This window comes from Petaurus breviceps, unplaced genomic scaffold (genome assembly GCF_028583685.1).
Source record: "Petaurus breviceps papuanus isolate PSGF00001 unplaced genomic scaffold, PetGlider_PUasm1.0 126, whole genome shotgun sequence".
NCBI lineage: Eukaryota > Metazoa > Chordata > Mammalia > Diprotodontia > Petauridae > Petaurus > Petaurus breviceps.
This window is the reverse complement of record NW_027185655.1, coordinates 51711552-51730218: the sequence shown is the minus strand read 5'-3', so window position 1 is coordinate 51730218 and position 18667 is coordinate 51711552.

Below are 18667 nucleotides of genomic sequence, written 5' to 3'. Positions count from 1 at the left end.
CCACACACACACACTACACACACACACCCCACACAGAAGTACAGTAAGTGACAGGTCAGCAGGGGATCTTTAACCTGAGGAGTCTGTGACCTTTGCTCTTTCACATTCTGATAAATGGGTTTCAATAAGACTGCTTTTCTTTGTCATCCTATGGTTTTTATTTTTATTTGTTATTTATTTAAAAGCATCCTCCTGAGAGTGAGTCCTTAAACTTTCCCAGAAGGGTGTGTCAGAGAGGTCCACGCACAAAAAGGTTTAGAGCTTTTGTTATTGATGTAAAGGGGAACCAGGCAAAATGATCTGAGTACCCTGAAGGGATGGAGATCAGCTTCCGTGGAGGCAATCAAGGAAGATGTCACAGGAGAGCTGGTATTTGAGTTTAGCCTTGAAGGAATATTGTTGTCGTTGAGTTGCTTTTCATTCTTGTCCAACTCTTTGTGACCCCATTCGGGATTTTCTTGGCAAAGATACTGAAGTGGCATGCTATTTCCTTTATCAGCTCATTTTACAGATGAGGAAACTGGGGCAAACGGGGTGAAGTGACTTGCCCAGGGTCACACAGCTAGTAAGTGTCTGAGGCCAGACATGAACTCAGAAAGATGAGTCTTCTTGACTCCAGGCCTAACACTTTATTCACTGTGCCACTGGGCTGCCCTTGAATGGACATAGCTAGCATTTGTATGAAGCCATGAGGTTCCCAGAGTGCTATAGATATGCTATTTCATTGGATGCTCACAAAACCCTGTAAGATAAGTGCTATTAATATTCCCATTTTCTAGATGAGGAAAGTGAGGCTGAGAAAGCAACTGGCTTTATCTTACGGGTTGCATAGCTACTAAGCAACTGAGGCAGCATATGAACACAGGTCTTCCCAACTCCAAGTCTAGCCTTTTCTCCCATTGTGACCCGATAGGCCTAGTAATGGTAATGGGAATTTGAAGATTGCCTCTCTTCTATATGGAGAGCCTGTTATGTTCTGCAATTCAGAGCTATGCTGACATATTCATAGTAGCCATTGGTGCTATGAATATCATGTTGGCCCTACATGCTTCTACCTGTGTGATTGAGTGGGGGAAAGGTTACTACTCAAAGCACGGGGGAAACTGTGTGAGCAAAGGCACAGAGAGGATTGGGGTTGAGAGCAAGATGTGAAAAAGGGACAGAGAATAGCCCAAGTGATTGATCATGTTGCTATTTATGTGTGGCTGAAAGGACAAATGCATGTCTAGCAGTCTGCACCCCCTGTCTTTTGGCTGGGTCTATTTGCTTTTTGCAGGGCCTGGCACGGGCAGAACTCTGTCTGCTCACAGGCCACCTGACACCCTTGCTCAAAATCTCTGATTACTGTGAATTATGTCAGTTGATGTGCTGCTATTTCTTGGCTTTCTCCAGTCTATTTCTATCCCCCTCTGTTGCTTTGGTCTGAATTTTAAGTGCCTCTCTGCCGGGGCCTGAGCTCAGCACACAAATACTGCTTAAACATTCTTTCATCCATCATCTTCCTGAGATCCAACCAACAGAGCTGAGCTGTAGCTATCATATCTTCAATGCTAAGGGACTGATTCCATTGCAGGATCTCATTGTTGCTTAGTGTGACTTTGTGTTGATCGTAAGCTTTGCTTGTTGATAATGCTGATGGCATAGCTCGTGGAACTCTATGCAATGCTTGGGTTGAGGCCATGTTTGCCTTCCGTGTCACATATAGATTGAATAACAGCATGATATAGGTTGAAAACTACAATGTTTTGTGACGTTTTGTTTAGTTTTTGGCTTGCTGCCTTGCTGATGCTGAAAATTCCACAAGTATCTGAAAGACATGCTGATTTTCTTAATTTTTTTTTGTTTCTTTTTTTCAGGGCACTGGCTGACAGCAGAATCTGGAGGCAGATTTCAGTCCTTTATTGCCATTAGAAATCTTTGGCTGAATGCGGCTTTCCTATGTAATCTTGATTTTTCAGGTTGCAATGCTATGTTGACTTTGAAAAATGGTTCCTTTTTATTTCCCTGCTTGCATATCTTTCTACAGTCAGAGTACAGAATTTGGTCTGTATAATGGAAAGAACTCTGGAATTTGAATCAGAATCAACCAGCTAGCATTAATGAAATGCCTACTATGTGCCAAGCACTGTACTAGCTGTTGGGGATAAAAAGGCAAAAAAGAAAAGAAGAAGGAAGGAAAGAAGGAGGGAGGAAGGAAGGAAAGAAGGAATGAAGGGAGGAAGGAAGGAAGGAGGGAGTGAGGGAGGAAGGAAGGAAGGAAAGAAGGAAGGAAGGAAGGAAGGGAGAAAGGAAGGAAGGAAATGAAGGAGGGATGGAGGGAGGGAGGGAGAGAGGGAGGAAGGAAGGAAGGGAACAAGGGAAAAATGAAGGAAGGAATAAAGAAAGAAGAAAGGAAGGACAGAAAGAAGAAAGGAAGGAAAGAAGAAAAGATGGAGGGAGGAAAGCAAAGAAGGAAAAAAGAAAGAAAGAAGGAAAGAAAGAAACTGTCCCTGCTTTAAGGGACTTATATTTAGACCTGAGTTTGAATCATGCCTTTGCCACACACAAGCTATGTGATCTTAGGCAAGTAACTTCTCTGTATTTCTAGATCCAGTTTCCTCAACTAGCAAAAGAAGAGATTCATCCATATGATCATTATCTATTATTAAATAGAATGTATGACTCTTTCATTTGTCTTTGTATATTCCCAGCACCTAGAACACTAGTGGTTGTTATGGTAGTAGTGATGGTGGTTTAAGGACAACATTATGTAGTTCTGTGATTGTGTGATGACATTGTCATATGATAATAGATTTAGGCTGGAAGGGATTTTAGACAAACTACCTTCTTTGACCTTCATATTTAATGAGGAGACCTAGACCCTGAAAGATTAGATGATTTGCTTATGGCAGCTAGGTGGCACAGTGGATACAGTGCTGGGCCTGGAGTCAGGAAGACATGAGTTCAGATTTGACCTCAAATACTTTTTAGCTGTATGGCCCTGGGCAAGTCACTTAACCTCTTTCTGCTTCACTTTCTTTAACTGTAAAATAGGGACAATAATAGCACCTACTTCATAAGGTTGTTGTGAGAGTCAAATAAAGTAATATTTTATGCCAGTTCCTGGAATAGAGTTGGTACTTAATAAATGCTTGTTTCCTTCTTCTAGGATCACACAGTGGAAGTGCATGGCACTTAAAAGTGGCAGGACTTTAAATCCAGACCCTCTGATCTTAGATCTGCTTTTTCCTTGTTGCACCTTTTTCTTTGCTGCACCTTGCTCCTTTAAGAACTTCTATTGATACTTGCAGAATTGGCAGAAATTTCCAGAATACACATAGAAAAATCCTGAACAAGACTACAGGTTTTTGAACTAAGTGTATGCAAAATAGAATATAATTGAACCAAGGGCATCTCATTCTATTACTGATGGAGAATATATAAGGTAGGTGCCTTCCACTAATCAATAAAGAATGCTAGAATTTTGGTGAGATCTGTTGTATGGAAGACTCTTTTCAGGTGCTGTACAGTTCCAGTTCAACTAATGGTATCATTTTTAGATTAAATTCTATTTGTTTTTCCATTGTTGAACATTAATTTTTTTTCTCTCTTCCATCCCCTTGCTCCACAGGAAAAAAAAAAAGGAAAGAAAAATAAGGTTATTGTTACAAATAAGGATAGTCAAGCAAAAACAAAAGTGAATCTCATTCTTCATATTAATCCATTACCTTCTGTCAAGAAGTGAGTAGACTGTTCCATCACCACTTCTCTGGGATCATGACTGATTATTGACATTCATCAAAGTTTCCAAGTTTTAAATTTCATTCACTTTTACAATGTTGATGTTACAGTATAAATTTGGCTCTGGCTTTTGCTCATATCGTTCTGCATCAGTCCAGTCAGGTCTTCCCAGGCTTCTCTGAAACCGTTCTTTTTGTAATTTGTTATGCCACAATGATATTCTATTACATCTACATGACATAATTTTTTCAGCCAATTACTAATAGGTGCCCCTATTTCTTTTCACCTACGAAAAGAGTTGGTATAAATATTTTTGTACTTATAGGAACTTTTCCTCTTTCTTCCATTTCTTTGGCATATAGGGCTAGTAGTGCTAAAATTGAACAGAGGAAATACACAGTTTAGTAACTCTTGGGGCTTAGTTCCAAATTCCTTTTTTGAAGGACTGGATTAATCTAAGTCTCACCTAGAGTAGCGCGATGTACGTGTTTTCCCACACCCCCTCCAACATTTGTTATTTTCCATTTTGATGTCAACTTTGCCAATCTGATGGATGTGAGTAGAAGTTCACAATTTTCATTTCTTCATTAGTGCTTTGGAACTTTTTCATATGACCGTATCAAATCATGAAAGTCAACTCTGGTTTTCAATAGAAGCTTGATTTATCCTTGCAAAGTACTTATTGCTGAATCCTTACCCCCTCTTAGATTATTTAGAAGGGAATGGTTTTCTTCTGCACCAGTCAGGCTAATTTCATTACTGTCCTTTGTTCATACTTCATTTTCCCCACATTCTTTGCTGTTGCTAATCCCATTCTCAACATTGTCTTTCAATTTACCCCCCAAATTCATATCCTCTATTTTTTCCAAAGCTGTAGCAGCAAGCACCCCAAGTGTGTCCTCAGGGTTTGCTGCCCATACAGGTTCTTGGATCTGCTTTGTTAAAGGAAAGCAACTCAAAATGGGTTAACAAGCTTACTTTAATCAGTCAGACATATATCGTTTACCTTGTTCAGGGGAAAAAGGTCAGCACCCCAAACTTCAAAATATACAGACAGAATTATCAAGACATTAACAGATCAAGTAGACAGCTTTCCAAACTGTCCAACCATTACATCCATACCCAGTCAACATCTGGGTTTCTACATCTGGGTTTTTCAAAGCCGGGGGACTCTCAACAAAGGCTTCCCAAAATTCAGATCAAATCACAGAACACTTCTCAAAGTGAGTCCCAAAACAAAGCTACACATCAGGGCTTATATAGCCTTCTCCTGGCTCAGAGAATGTAACAACCTTATTGACTCACTGGCCAATCAAGAAGTATCAACTGAAAAACAAGCCTCCCACCCCAGGCTCCAGGCGCATTTTAGCCTAGGGGCAGGGAAGATCTTCCAAATTTGCATTCCTATTACAAAAGCCCAACTCAAATTCTGCTCCCCTAATGATGCCTTTCTTCCCAGCTGAAAGACAGTAGGGTAAAATGGACAAATAACTGAATTTTGAGTACAAAGAACTAGGCTTAAATCCCAGTTCTTCATATCTAAGTGATTTGGGCCAATTTATTCAATCTCCTCCTTATTTTCTTCATCTTTAAACTGGGGCAGAGAGGTGGAATTAGTTGTTGTTGTTGTTTTTTTTTTTTCCTAGCAATAAATCCTGAGATAAAGCCACAACTTGCAATGGTCTTTTCCCCCTTTAGTACTTGAGCTGTATAACAGCAGAGGTTTTTTTTAGTGGTTTAGTTATGTTATCATTCTTGTATAACCTCTTGGAAAGCAAGAACCATTTTTTCTTTTGTTTGTGCTTCTAATAAAGTACGCGATAACATACTTTGACCTGATAAATCATAGACTGGCAGAATCTCAGAGTTGTAAGGGAACTCAGAGGTCGTCTTTTTCCATCATCACAGCATCTCTGCTCAATGGTCGTGCAGCTTCTTCTCGCTCTCCAGTGATGGGGAGCAGGTGATCTCAGCAGGCAGTCCATCCTGTTTTTGGACAACTGTAATCCTTAGGAAGTCTCTCTTTATATCAACCCTAATCTATCGCTGGAAACTTCCACCCATTGTTTCTAGTCATGCCCTCTGGGGTTAAGCAGAACAAGCTTAATCCCTTTTCCCACATGACAGCCTTTCAGATACATGAAGACAGCTCTCATGCCTTCCCTCTCAAGGCTTCTTTTCTCCAGGCTAAACATTCCTACTTCCTACAATCCATCTTCATATTGCCATGTTCTCTAGTCCTCTTACCATCCTGGTTATCAAAGAACAATGGAACCATGGCAACCCTTATTCTGGATGCTGTGTACTAATTCAATCTTAAGAATCTGCATGTTCTTTTGGCTTTTGTGTCAGGCTATTGACTCATATTAAAGTACTGTAATCCATTAAACCCCAGGTCTTTTTCTTTCCCCACATGAACTATTGTCTAACCACATCTCCCTTATCCTGTACTCATGAATTTTTTGAAACTTAAGTGTAGGATGTTATAGTTATATATTCCTACTAATTATCACTTTTTTAGGTTCGACCCAATTCTCTAGCCCACCGAGGTCATTTTAATTCCATACTCTCTCCTCTGAAATGTTAGCTCTGTCTCTTAACTTCCTTGTATGAATTTGATTAGCAGGCTTTCACCCAAACCACTGGATGGGTCAAGGATGGATTCATATAGTATTCTACTAAAGTTCTCCCTTCAGGTGAACAATGATCTATTCTTTCTTTCTGGTAATTCAACAAGTTATGACTCCACCTATAATATCATCACCTAATCCACATCTTGTTCCCAGAATTTGTTCAATGCTTCTCTGAAATTTAGGAGTTGTATATCTAGTAAGCTTTTTTTTTGCTAATCTGGAATTAACTACAATAATGGGAAACTGGTGATAGAGTAAAAAGAACACAGGTTCTGAAATTGGAAGACTTGGGCCCCAATCTGAACTCTAATGCTTATTACCTGTATGACTTTGGGGAAGTCAAACTTCCCTGGGCCTCAGTTTTCTCAACTGTATAATAAGGAGGTTGGACTAGAAGGCCCCTGAGGTTCCTTCCAACTTTATACCTATACTATAATCTTTTGAAGACTGAAAATCCTATACACTTAAATGCCACTTGAATGGCACTAGTGAGATAGAAAAAATAAGAAAAGGAAGGACTCTTGCCTTCTGGATAGATAGTCTATGATGACATATATATATATATATGTCATCATATGTAAATATAAATAAAGTTGAATAGAATGAGAAGATTGTGTATGTGTGTGTGTGTGTGTGTGTGTGTGAGTGAGAGAGAGAGAGAGAGAGAGAGAGAGAGAGAGAGAGAGAGAGAGAGTTTATTCTGTTTTAGGGAAAGACAGATCCACACCAATGAAATCATAACACACTCAAAGATTTTGAAGTTCAAAACTGAAGTGATTTGTACTGTATTGATTTTAAACAAATTTTCACATGTTGACTTCTACATTTACTAAAAATATCTGCCTTACCTGGCAGCTTTGTAGGAAATTTTAGCAACTGTTATGAATTGTTACCTAAAACATTCCCATTCTTTTAGTGCTATTGGGTAATCTAGCAAAGGTTTTTTTCTCATTTTTAGAATGATGAAAAATGGGGTGGGGGGGAGGGAAAAAGAGTCTTTTATCCTTAGTCAGAAAGTTAGGAATATTCTTTTCCTATCATAAACCTACTTGAGTTCAAGGCCTAGGACTGTACCTAGTCTCTATAAATGACAACTTGGCATTCAGAGCTATGCATAATTTATGTGCTAAATATCCTGCATATTAGATGCAAAGTTTACAAGTCAAAACAAGACTGCTTTAACTGCCAAATCTGAGGCTGACTATGCTATGCTCCAACACTCTGCGTCTTTAGACATCATCGCCAATAATGATTTGTGGGTTCTCAGCTCAGCTGGATATTTGGCTGGTGATGTGTGAAGTAGAACAGAATGTGGCTTGCTCCCCATCAGCTCAATCGACTGAGCATCTCGGAGCAGTGGAAACTTGCCTTTGTGGACACAAGTATGTACCTCTACATAAAGGCAGACGTGAGTCAGAAGATATATAGGGTGTACAGTTAAAAATGGCCTCCCCCCCCCTCCAGCTTGGGTCTACCTAGATCCAAACCACACCTCGGTACTAAAAGAGCACACACACACACACACACACACACACACACACACACATACACTCACAAACACACACTCGCACATAGATAATAATTGACTCTAATGGCAGGGAAAATTATGTGATGAAATATCTTTAGATAAAATCTAGTCTCAGCATGAAAAGCAAGTTAAGAGTCATCTTTAGTCACTGTGATTTCTAACACAAAGCATGACATTCTAAAGAGTGAAGTCATTTTCTTCTAAGCACAGAAAATATGTGCAGACCTTTGTGCCAACCTCAGATGAAAAAATAGAAGTGATTGTAGAACCCTTTCCTCCTTGCACCCCCTGTTCCCTATCCAACCATTATCTAACAGGACAAATTTCTCTTATTGGGTTGTGGCAGCAAGCACCCCAAGCCTCCCCAGGGTCGCTGCCACCACAGGTTCTTGGATCTGCCTTGACAAAGGGAAGCAACTCAAAATGGGCCAACAAGCTTACTTTAATCAGTCAGATATGTATCATTTACCTAGTTTAGGGGAAAAAGGTCAGTACCCCAAACTTCAGAATACACAGACAGAATTATCAAGTCAGAGAAACAGATCAAGTAGACAGATTTCCAAACTGTACAACCATTACATCCATACCAAACAACATCTGGGTTTCAAAGCCGGGGGGCTCTGGACAACGGCTAGGCCAGAGTCCCATCAAATCACAGAATACCTCTCAAAGTGAGCCCCAAAACAAAGCCTCACATCAGGGCCCACGTAGCCCTCTCCTGGCTCAGAGAATGTAACAACCCTCTGGACCCACTGGCCAATCAAAAAGTATCTACTGAAAAACAAGCCTCCCACCCCAGGCTCCAGGTGCACTTTAGCCTAGGGGCAGGGAAGATCTTTAAAATTTACATTCCCATTACATGGGTCTTTCCAATGTCCAGATTATCAAGCCTGTTTTCTGGCTCACAGTAAAACATTTGTGACCATTTTCCTGATTACATAATAGTTAGGCTTCGTATGTGACATTAAAAAGAACATTTTTTTTCTCTGCTTTCCTCCGTTGTTTTTCTCAGAGTCCTCCTCTAGACACATTTCCTCCATCTTATTATGAATTGGGTGCTCTTCAGAGATATGGAATGTAATTATAATGATCAAGGATCTGAGGGCTTCAAATGAATCTTTAAAGTTAGACAATCATTCCAAAACATTTGCAAGTACTTCATTAAACATTTCATGCATCTTGGTGATAACAGAATTGCCCAGACCCTTCCTATATGTAATACCCTGTATTAATAAAGCCCACTGTGGCACTTATTAGAAAAGTATTTTATCTGTCTATTTATCTACAAGTCAGTCAATACCATAGCTTTACACAGGAAGACTTTGAGTTCTCTCTGGGAAAGAAATTTAAGAAAAATACAAATACCAATAGTGTTGTTTGGGGGATAAACAAATATTGCATCTGATTTGTAACAAAAAGGGCTTTAGGAAACAAAAGTGTGCAGAAAACAAATAGCTAGATAATTAATTGATGACAAAGCCTTCACAGAAGATATTCCCCAAATTACTAGGTTGAGTGTTTATAATTCATAATAATTCATAATGCACATTATATGAAAACCAGCAAAAACCCTTTCATGTTACACATGGGCAAATGTTCATTGCAACCACTAAAATATTTTAGCAAAGGATTAAATATATTCCTAGCCAATTTAAAGGATCTATGCTATTGAAAGAGTAGAAGTTATGTAAAGAAACAAAAGGCTTTTTGAAGCCAAATTGGGGTCTACTGGTAATACAAGTTCTTTGAAATATCAAAAGGCAGAAATAACTCTTGCATACGACACAAATTCTGCTTTGGTCTTAATTCTGTTCTAAATAGGACAAGTCTTATTTCAGTAGTTAATGGGTCCATGAACTCATCAGCCTGGGGATTCTCACCAGTGTACAGATTGTCTACACCCCCTCATCCTGTTGTGTAATGGTTCATGCCTTTCCTTAACTCCTCCGTAGAAGATATACCTAAAATGTGGATTCTTTTTCTAGTTTCTAGACACTATTATACAACCTGAGTTCTCTGTTTGTTATGTTTTATTCTTACTTCTCACTTCAAGTCCTCTCCTCCCAAACCTCACCTTGCTTCCTCCTAGCCATACACATCCTTGTTTATGTTTTTTACATTCCTAGAAGAACAAATAATTCTTGGTGAGATGCTTCAGGTTATCTACCCATTACCCTTGGGATCACCTATAATTTGAAATTTTTTAATAGATAGTTGTGTTCTATGATATTCAGCCATATATTATTATTAGGAAAACATTAATGTTTAAAAATGATATCTACTCGTGGCAAAAGATCAGCTTGGGATTGGTTTCCCTATGGAATTTTCCAAATGTGATCTACCCTAATCTCTTCTTCCTCCTTGGTTTTTGGGTCATTGTCCATCTGCAGTATCTATCCAAGATAGATGAGCTGACTCAATTGGCTGTCAATCAAACTACATGCCATAAAGTGGGCACTAAGCATTGCCCAGATGGTTAGAATGATCTTTTTTGAATGGCAGTGGATTTCATTAAGGAGGGTCTCTAGTGTTCCAGGGTTGGATGTAATCAAAACAATGTCATCTGCAAATAGGTACATCTGTAGAATCCCATCATGTATTAACTTTGGGAGACTAACAGACAGATTGAGAAAGAACAAATTGTGATTTGTTGTAAGGGGAGAATGGGACACAGATTACCAGCATTTTCAATTTTCTCCTACAAGTTTAGCCTTTGTGATTTTTAAAAACGAAAACTGAGGAACACAATGGGAAGAAGGGGGGTTGAAAACTTCATCATGATTTCAATTGATTCCTTTTCTGTTCAATGAGGTAGAGTCCTAGGAATATTTGCCACATTTGGGGGTAGGGGCAGGAGGGAAGGTTTTGGTAAGAATTAAAAACTAAAAAATGAGTTTTTGACCATAAGTCAGAGGAAAGTTGAAATGAGGGAGTCAGAAGAGATAAGAGAGGAGTTCTAGATAACAGAAAACAGAGGGAACATGTGATATTAACCTGATCATCTATACCTTCTGGTACAGCCTGCCTGAGAGGAAAGAGGTTCATAATGTTTGACTAAATGTGTTGAAAGAGTGGCATCCCTCCTCTGACAGAGAAAGGCTTATAAATCACAGCACACCCAAATGGGTGGTATCCAGAGCATCAAAGGACCCCTGATTAGTTGCATTTCAGCTGAAGGGGCTCCGTAGGAGGCTCAGAAGGCTAGATGTAAACAACCGCAGAATCCTAAAGTGGATAGTAGTCTTACATGATCCTGAAGCTAGAAAGATAAACGAAGAAGAGTTAGAATGGAAAATGATGTTGATATGGGAGCAATAGAAAGGAGTGCCCAGTATTGATCCAACCCAGCAGAGATGATACTAGCAAGAATCGAGCAATTTTGAAGCTTTGGAAGTATTAGTTGTCCCGCCATAAACATGCCTTGGCCACATATTTTTCCTGAATGCATGTGCTTCCACCTGGTTTTCTGGGGTATATATCCTTCAAATGTGTTTGCTCCTTATGTGATAATTATGCAAGCTTACACTTAGTGTGGATGAGTATTTATGGGATAGTGTACTCTAAGCTTATTGGGGTTGAGGGTCAAAGGGATCTTCTGTTTCTGTTTTATTTCTCCTAAACTATTTCTTTAAATGCTTTTACTTTGAACTAAGTGTGTGAGCTAGTTGACTAGTACTTTAACAGCCAGGTAACAGTGGAGAGCATGCTAAATTCAGTCAGAGAAGACCTGAAGTCAAAATCCTACCTTGGTCACTAACTAGATACGTGACCCCATGCAGGTTATTGGAGGGAATTCTGGGTGCTACCTTATAAATTTCCTTTCTATTTGGACTTGGCACAGGCCATTTTTCATGATACTAATAAATGCCTTTGGTAGGCACAGGAACCACAGTTATGCTTTATTTGGTTTTGATGCTTAGATAATCCCTGAACCTCAGATGATCCCTGATCGCTGAACAATTCCTGTGGTTACATCTATCATGAAATCTTTTGTAGAGGGTATACGCTGACAAAAATCAAATCAAACCTTCTCCTAAGATAGATAGCTAGGGAACATGAGGGTTCCCAGGTTTTCAACCACATGGACACGAGATCAGGTTCTCATCTGGCTGAGAAATTTGTGCAGCAATAAAGTGGAGGGTTAGGAAAGGCTCTGAGGGAAGATGAGACTCTAAGATTCAGAGGCAAGGAAGGATTCCATTTCATAGATATGGAATAGCTCATGCATGAAGGCATGGAGACAGGAGAAGGAATGTTGAGTTTAGGAATCAGAAAGCAGGGTAGTTTGGAACAGAAGATGAATGGATCAAGAGCACAGCGGTGTAAATTTGAAAAGACTTGAGTCAGAATATGAATGTTAAATAAACAGAATATTAGATACTAAACTGAAGAGTACATACTTTACCCTAAAGGCAATAGGACTCAATTGAAGATTGCTTGACAGTGGAATGAAGTGGGCAGACTTGTGCTTTAGGCGGATTATTTTGGCAATAGTGTGGGGGATGGATTAAGGAAGCAAGAGTCTGGAAGCTGAGATTTGAATGCAGGGATCACTGAAATAAATGATGAGGATTTGAACTAAGGAGGTGACTGGGTGATAGGAGAGAAGGGTACAGAGTAAATAGATTATGTGGAAGTGAACAAATCTTGGCGGGTGTTTGGATGCATGGGGTAAAAAGAGTAAAAAACTCATATTGCCTTTAAGGTTGCAGACCTGACTGAATGGAAGGATGGTGGTATTTAGTGAATTTAGAGGTTTGGGAGAAAAGATAATGAGTTCTGTTTTAGACATGTTGACTTTAAGATGCTTATGGGACATCCAAGTGGAGATGTGGATGGAGCCAGTATTTGATGATTCAAAACTAATGCTTAGGAAGAGATTAAATCCTAAAATAGATTTTGGAATCATCATAATAGAACCTATAGGAACTGATGGGATTATCAATCAATCATCAATAAATAAACATTTATTAACAGTCTACTATGCACCAGGTACTGTTCTAAGTGTTGGTGATACAAAAAGAGGGAAGGGATGGGATGCAGAGAGAGAAGAGAAGAAAGCCTAGGACAGAGGGAACATTAATACTTAGAGAGGATGTAGATGATCATCCAACAAAAGAAAATGAGAAAGATCTCTCAGATAGGAAGAGAACCAGGAGAGAATAGGAGTACAGAAGCCAAGGAAGGACACAGTATCCATTAGACTGCTAAAGGCATCGGAAACTCAGAGAGGTTAAGCAGAGTATATATAGATAAAAGGTTATCTTATTTACCTATTAAGAGATCACTGATAATCTTGGAGAGAGTATTTTCAGTTGACTGGTGCAGCTAGAAGTCAGAGCGTACGGGATTAAGTGAGAGAGAGGTAAGGAAGTAGAATCATTGACTATAGATGACTATATCTAAGAGGTTAGTGTGAAAGAGAGGAAAGCTTGGGTGCTGCTAGGTGGCGCAGTGAATAGAGCACCGGACCTGGAATCAGGAGGACCTGGGTTCAGATCTGGCCTCAGACAATTACACACACACACACACACACACACACACACACAAAACTAGCTGTGTGACCTTGGGCAAGTCACAACACGAGCAGCCCACAAAAAAACACAGAGAGAAAGGGAGAGAGAGAGAGAGAGAGAGAGAGAGAGAGAGAAGGGTGGTCAATTCAAGTAATTTTTTTTAGAATAAGGGAGATCGAGGAAGTATAAGTGCCAGTGAAGGAAGCTCTAGATAAAGACAGAATACAGACGATATAAAAGATTACTAGCAAATTGGGCAAAGACTCTCAAAAGATACAGATAGGTAGACAAGAAAAGAACTGTTTAAGTACTGTGGATAAAGTTGGCATCTGGACCACTGAAACAAGTGCCCTTTTCATTGATTTCATGGATCCACTTAAGCATCAAAGAAATGATTTCTTTGTTTCCATTTGTCTTGTCCCAGTCAGGCATGTCTCTTTTACCTTTTAGATCTCAGTCTCTGGTGCATGGGGCATATTTTTCTTTCTATTTTGTTTTCCTTCCATCTTTGCTTTTTCTTTGCCTTTATTCATTTTTATAAATAAAATTTGTGAAGAGGAACCAAAAAGAAAGAAGTCAAGAAGTCACATAGATTAGTTCATACAAGTTTTCCTTGTTTCTTGAGATTGAGAAGTAGTGTTACAGTTGAGTTAAAAAACAGAATTGGAAGGAGATAAGCTGGCTTCTTATTTGAATGTCTAGGTTTAATTGCTGATATGTTTACAATGAGAAAGTCTTGTATGGTCATACAATTGAAATACTGTAACAGAAATTTTTGTCTGTTTGTGTCAGATTAGTTGCATCATGGGATAATAAGAAACTCACCCTCTCATTTAAAATTACTCACTTTTACAATATTGAATGCTTTCACCCACACATTGCTCTACCACAAATTCCCCATAGTCATGGGTATGATTAGATGTATTAATGTTTTTCACTGCCCGCTAGGACTTGTTTCGCTTCATATGGTTCTCCTCCCTTCTTGTGGGACACTTTCATAGCACAGCATCATCCTCCAGCCAGATCTAGAGTTTTCCTCATTTCGTGGCTCCAAGACATAGGCGGTGTAATTTTATGACAAATTGTTGTCTTGGTTACTAGAGTTCTTGCGAAGTGAAAAGAACCCCACTGAAATGGTTCCCTGATATTTTTGTTCTTAAGAGTCATTGAACTGCACAGCTGAAATGAATCTAACTCTTAGGTATCATCTTAGTCATAGAATTATTGCATTTTAGAGTTGATAAAGAACTTTTAGCACATCAATTCCAGTTGACTTCTTTTACAGATTATGAAACTGAGTCCCAGAGAGTGGGTGGTTTACCCAGGGAAGGTCACACAATTATTTAATAATAGATCCAGTGTTCTTACTCGGATTTCCATATTCCTCATCCAATACAAGGTTTCCAAAACACTGTATTTCTTTCCTGAATCTCCTCTCTATCTCCTGACTCAGAAATTCTCTTAGGGTCCTAGAGTATCTGATAAAACTCTATTGCTTTTTGTATAAAACCTGAGCTCTGTATGGCTTGGAAAATCTTTCACAATGTAGCATCCAGTCTACTTTTCCAGGTTTATTGTAATTTACTCTTCTTCATATATTCTCTAGCCATTCTCCAGCCAAACTGGACTATTTTCTGTTCCCTGAAGACAAAATTCCACCTGCCATCTCTATGCCTTTGTACATGCTGTCTGCCATCTCTGTAATGTAATCTCTCCTTATCTTCACTTCTAATAATCTCCAACTTCTTTCTAAGCTCAGCTCAAGACCTTTTTCCTTTTTAAAAATTTTATTTCTTTTTTAGCAAGAACTTAATCATTAGCAAACAGAAACATTTCAGTTTATGGAGAAAAATAAAGATGATTGCATTCACAAACATCTATTATATAGATTTTTAAAGAAGTGTATAATAACATGGGAGTAACAAAATTGCCCTGCTTGTTGTCTTATCAGAAATTCTCTTCTTTTTCTTCTGTGTATTTTAGTGTTTTATTGATGCTCTTTTTTTTTGTTAAGTCTATCATTACTCACTATTTCACTCCCTTACCTCCTGAGTAGAAGTCCTCCTTCACAACAGATAATTGTAGTTAGGCAAAACAAATTAAGATTTTGGCCACATCTGAAAATTAATGTCTCATTCTGAACCTCTAGTTTGTCATCCTTCTATCAGGAGGTGGGAGCCATGTTTCATTGCTAGTCATCAGAAGTTATGGTTGGTCCCAGGCATTGATTCAAATTCCAAAATCTTTCGGAATTGCTTTCCTTGACATTGTTATAGTCACTGAGTACATCCTTTTCCTGGTTCTTCATATTTCACTTTGTATCTGTTCATGCAGGTAGTCATGAGTTTCTCTGAATTCTTCGTACTCATTTCTTATAATATAAATGATATTCCACTACATTCCTATACCACAATTTATTCAATCACTGCGTGACTAGCATCATTTACTTTACTTTCATTTTTTTTTTGCTACAACATAAAGTGCTGCTATAAATACTTTTGTACATGTGATTCCTTTCCCTCTTTCTTTGATGTCTATACATAGGAATGATATCATTTGCACAAAGAATCGTGACATCTCTTTTTGCTCCACTCCCCCAGTTAGTGGATTTTGTATTTGCTTATATTTATATGGCTCCCCCCAAAAGAATGCATATTCATTGAAGAGAGAGGATGCTCATTTTGTGTTTGCAACTCCAGGATCCAAAACCATACTTGGCACACTATAGGTGCTTAATAAATGTTTTTGATTGACTTCTGTGGTTCCAAGCTAACTAGAGATCTCCACCAAGGCCTCAGGCTTCAGGAGTTTTCTTCCATTATTATCTGCATCTTCTCCCATTTCTTTTTTTAAATTTTCTTTTTTAAAGCAATCGGTGTTAAGTAACTTGCTCAAGGTTACATGGCCAGTTATTTCTGGGTGTGGTGCTAAGTATCTCAGTCCAGATTTGATCCCCAGGTCATCCCAACACTGGATCCAGTGCTCTTACTTGCTGAGCCACCTGGCCGCCCCTAAGCAATTGGGGTTAAGTAACTTGCTCAAGGTTACACAGCCAGCTGTTTCTGGGTGGGTGCTAAGTGTTGGAGCCCAGATTCGATCCCCAGGTCATCCCGACACTGGAGCCGGTGCTCTTACTCGCTGTGCTACCTGGCTGCCCCATCTTCTCCCATTTCTAAGCAGCCTTGAGGATTAAAGCAAACATAAACAGTCATTTGAAAACCCAAGAAAAAAAATTTCCCCTATATCAGCATTCTTTCTTGCAGCAGCAGGATCTAGGCTTAAGGTAATCTTATTAATAACAATAACAAGGCATCCTTGAATCCATGAAGTTCTTAGAAGAGAAAAGGACCCATATTGTTCTGCTTTGGGGATCTATAACATCACAAGTATCTGATCTTTCCCCCACCCCTTTTTAACAAGACTGTAGAACTGGTGAGTTTCCTTTAACATCAAGAGAAAAAAATCAATATTAATTCTGAGAAATGTCATGATCTCAGCCCTAGATGCTGCGACTGCCCAGAGAACCACAGGTATGCCTGAGAAGGGCACAAGGGATTAATTACCTGCATAAATTTACCACACAGAAGTTGCCCTTCCCAGAGGTGTAGCCCTAGCTCGTTTCCTTGCTGGCAGGGAGCAGACCTAGAGTTTTTCAAGTAAGCGTCATTTTCCCTCTGTCTTCCAAATGCTGTCATGAGTCAGTATAAATATATTGCTCTGTCAAGGGCCTGGCTATGAGAGGCTAAGCAAGGCAAAGAATCTCACTCAAACATTTCAGAACCAAACCTCGGGAATAGTAAATATGATTAAGGATCACAGGCTGCCTCTAGGCCTTTTTCTTTCCCTGGGAAATAAGAGCCTCTCAGCAAAGTAAATGGGAAAATGCTGAGGAGTCAATGCCCACAAAAAAGGGGAGGACAGAGGGAAGGGGAAAGTTAAATGGTCAGATCAATTTCAGTGGGGTAGAAAAGTCACCGTAAGATAGATTCAGTTTAATGCTATTAATAGTTGACATAGAATACAAGCCCAATATCCTGAATATATGGAGAGGGCTACCATGAAGGCCAAAGAAAGTAGTGCCTGCTTTGCTGTATTCTTCACACTGGCCCTGGAAGCAGGAGGACCTGAGTTCAAATGCAGCCTGAGACACTTAACACAAATACTAGCTGTGTGACCTTGGGCAAGTCACTTAAACTCAATTGCCCTCCAAAAAAGCAAAAAAAAAAATTATGAAAATATGAGGGAATAATTAAGTTTTCATAACTCTTGACATTGGGTAAGTCACATGACATCTCTGGCCTCATTTTCTTTTGCTATGAAACATAAGGTTTGAACCCAATGATCTAGTGTGATTTTTGCAGTAATATTTTATGATAGTAAGAAATTCACTTTGTCAAAACAGTGGCTGATTATACACCAGTAACACAGGAAAACAGGGGTTTGGAGACTGATTTGCTTTTGTAATTTGCCTCCTTGCTTACAAATGACAGAAGAAGCCTCCATGAAAGCTCAGCAGCTCGTTTGAGGAATTGTTTTAAATTCTACTGTAGTATGAACACTCACAGTTATAAACTACTTAGAGATAGAGACTGGACTTGTGATTTCTTTGGTCTGGAGAAACTGGCTCTACCAATTAATACATCAGCAAGCCTTCATTAAAAGTGCCAGTCAGCACCTTTTCAGAAACTGGCTTAGAGAGTTTCTTAGAGCATGGAGAGCTTAAATGACTTTCCAAGGGTCACCCCACCACTAAGTGTTAGAAGTGGGACTTGATTCCAAAACTTTCTGACTCTGGCCAGTTTTCTATCTAATATGTTATGATATCTCTCTCTTTCTCTCTCTCACTGGATTTTATTATTTTTTGTTGTCATTTGTATTTTGTTGTGTGTGTGTTAGTGGATTTTATTACCATTTGTATTTTGTTGTGTGTGTGTATGTTACTGGATTTTATTACTTGTGCTGCCATTTGTATTTTGGTGTGTGTGTGTGTGTTACTGGATTTTATTACTTGTGCTGCCATTTGTATTTTGGTGTGTGTATGTGTGTGTGTCTGTGTATTACTGGATTTTGTTATTTTTGTTGTCATTTGTATTTTGTTCTGTCCTCAGAGACTCAATTTTCTCATGTATAAAGTGCTGGATTAAATGACTTCTAAGTCCCCTTCTATTTCTATATTCAAAGATCTATCTCACACCATAGATAGCTTCTTTTATTAAGACTTTTATGCCTGCCATTATGAGTGTCAAAGGCTATTCTAAGCAAAAGGATAA